Source organism: Urocitellus parryii, chromosome 5 (genome assembly GCF_045843805.1).
Source record: "Urocitellus parryii isolate mUroPar1 chromosome 5, mUroPar1.hap1, whole genome shotgun sequence".
In the NCBI taxonomy this organism is placed as follows: domain Eukaryota; kingdom Metazoa; phylum Chordata; class Mammalia; order Rodentia; family Sciuridae; genus Urocitellus; species Urocitellus parryii.
The window spans coordinates 75,368,366-75,371,751 of NC_135535.1; positions in this window are offsets into that span (position 1 = coordinate 75,368,366).

Genomic DNA, 3,386 nt, shown 5'->3' on the forward strand with positions numbered 1-3,386 from the left:
TTATCTCTTGACTCCTTCAACAAAACCCAAAGTCTATGAAGGAAGGACCATATCTACCCTCTATCACCTTTGTTTCTCCAAATGAAAGGCCAATCAATAACCACTTGCTTTTCATTAATTCTGCCTCCAGATGCTCAATTCCTTGAAATTATTGACTAATGCACAATTCATTTTTTACTATCTCCCAATATCCCCATATATTTTAATTAAAATCAAATGTAATAAAAAGTGGAAAGAGATAAAATCATGTAATAAAAAGTGGAAAGAGATAAAATCAAAGGCCTTGGAAAATCACAGTAGTTTTTTTTTTTTTCAATTTAAAAGATCCTGGTCATATACACATTAAACTTATTATCTTAACTATTCTTAAGTGTAGGTCAGTGGTATTAAATTCATTTATAATGTTTGTAAGCATCATCACCATCCATCCCCAAAGCTCTTTTATCTTGTAAGACAAAAAATTTATACCCATTAAATGATATTGCATCTTTTTTTCTCTCCCTAGCCCTGACACCCACTATTCTGCTTTCTATCTCTATGACTTTAATTATAATTAGTAACTCATATAAGTGGAATAATAAAGTATTTGTCTTTTTGTGACTGTTTTATTTCACTTAGCATTTTATGTCCTCAAGCTTTATCCATATTATAGCATATATAATAATTTCCTTCATTTTTAAAAGCTGAATATTTGATTATATGTAAATACCACATTTTGCTTAATTATCCACTGATAGACTTTTGGATTTTTTTCCATAAATTAGCTGTTCTGAATAATGCTACTATGAACATGAACAAGAGTGCACAATTACTTCCTTAAGATTCTGTTTTCAGTTTCAGGGATAAATACACAGAAGTAGAAATGATGGATCATATGGTAATTTTATTTTTAATATTTTTGGGAACCCTCATAATATTTTTCACAGTGGCTATGCCATTTAACACTCCCACCAACAGCACATAAGCATTCCAATTTCTCCACATCCTCATCAACATTTGCTGTTTTGTTTTTTATCAATAGTAACCACCCTAGTGGGTGTGAGGTAGTATAATATTATATGTTTTGATTTGCTTTTCTCCAATAATTGAATGATTTTGAGCATCTTTTCATGTGCTCATTATCTATCTGTATATCTTCTTTGGACAAATGTCCATATAAATTTCTTGCACTGTTTATGAGTTATGTTTGATTGTTGAGCTTTAGGAGTTCTCTATATTTTCTGGATATTAATCCCATGTCAGATGTATGATTTGCAAATATTTTCTCCCATTTCATGGGTTGCCTTTCCTATTCTGTTACTATTATCCTTTGATGCACAATTTAAGCAAATTTTTAATCCAAATTTGTCCATTTACTCTTTTGTTGCCTGTGTCCTTTGTATCATATCCAAGGAATCATTGCCAAGTCTAATATCATGCAACTATTGTCCTACATTTTCTTTCATCAGTTTTATAATTTTTTAGGCTTTACATTTAGATCTTTGATCCATTTTAAACTTATTTTTGTATATTTAGGTAAGGATCCAACTATGTTCTTTACCATGTGAATATCCTGTCTTTCCAGCACCATTTGTTGAAAAGACTATCCTTTTCCTCATTGAATGGTCTTGCCACTCTTGTCAAAAACCATTTGACCATGTGAGAGTTTACTTCTGGGCTTTCTATTCTATTGATCTATATGTCTGTCTTTTTGCCAGTGTCCTGCTGTTTTGATCATTGTTAAGGTCTGTAAACAAGTCAAAATAACACCTGGTATTTGCCAGGGGAATGTTAGAGTTCGTAAACAAGTCTGGATGGTGCCTGGCAAAATGCCAGAGGGAGTGGTTTGAAAAGTAACAAAAGCGAGCCATTAAGTGTGGAGATTCCTTACTGGTTGACTGATGTATCTAGTTTATGCTAATTAAGATAAGCTGTGCAAAATGTATAAATACCTCTGTTGTCCTACAATAAACGGCTCCTACTCCTGCTGTATCAATGAACACAAGTTATTCGTCACCCCCTGGTAATTTTGCTGCAGCTGGACTGCAGCAGATCATCATAGCTTTGTAGTACGTTTTGAAAACAGAATGTAGGAAATATAAATCTTCCAGCTTTCTTCTTCTTCTTCAAGGTTTCTTTTTGGGGTGGTGGTAGCACTAATTGACATCTTCTAAGATTTCTTATAAATTTTACAATCATGCTACAATTTGAATGTGTCCCCTGATAGTCCTATGTTGAAATTTAATTGTTAATGTGTCAGCATTAAGAAGTGGGACATTTAGGATGTGATTAGCTCATAAGGGCTCTTCATGAGTGAGATTCAGGACTTTATATAAGAGACTTCAAACAGCATTTGACTATTTTCTGTCACATAAGAACATATGGTTCATCCCTTCTGGAGGATTTAGCAAATAGGTCCCATCCTAGCAGCAGAGAGATTGTCCTCACTAGACCCTGAATCTGTAGTACCTTGATCTTGGACTTTCCACTGCTTGGAACTATGAGAAATAAATGTCCAGCCTTTGTATATTACCTGGTCTGCAATACTGTGTTGCAATAGCATAAACAGAAAATGATCAATGCCCATTCACCAGTATTATTTATTTGATTGGTGTACAATTATTCATAGTACTCCCTAAAAATTTCTGTAGAATTGATAATAATGTCCCCACTTTCATTTCTGACTTTTAGTAAATTGAGTCTTTTTTTCTTAGTCCTTTAAGTAAATATTTGTCACTTTGCTGATCTTTTCAAAGCACCAACTTTTGACTTAATTTGTTTTCTCTATTTCACTGATTTCTCCTATAATATATATAAAACATATATATTATATATAATATGTATTATTATTTTTGTACTAGGGATTGAATCCAGGATAGCTTAACCACTGAGCAACATGCCGGTACCCTTTTTTATATTTTATTTAGACAGAGTCTTTTGAGTTTCTTTTGTCTCACTAAGTTGCTGAAGTTGGCTTTGAACTGGTGATCCTCCTGCCTCAGTCTCCAAGCTGCTGGGACTAGAGACATGTGCTACCACAACTGGTCTCTGTAATAATCTTTGTTTTCTTTCTTCTGCCAGTTTTGAGTTTAGTTGGTTCTTTTTCTCATTTGTTGAGTAGTAAAGTTAGATTTTGATCTAAGATATTCCTTGTTTTCTAGTGTGAGCATTCACAGCTATAAGTTTTGTACTTAGCACTGCTTTTACTCTGTCCCATTAGTTTTGGTATGTTGTGCTCCAGTTTTCATTCATGTCTAAGTACCCATCTTAACATGTGCCCCCACCTTGATGTATTATTTTGACAATAGTTATATACAAGTCATTCCACAAAGATCTTAATTATTCTTAGAACTCACCCAAAGAATAAAGTTCCCTTGTTTTTATTTTACAACATAATGTGCAAAGAG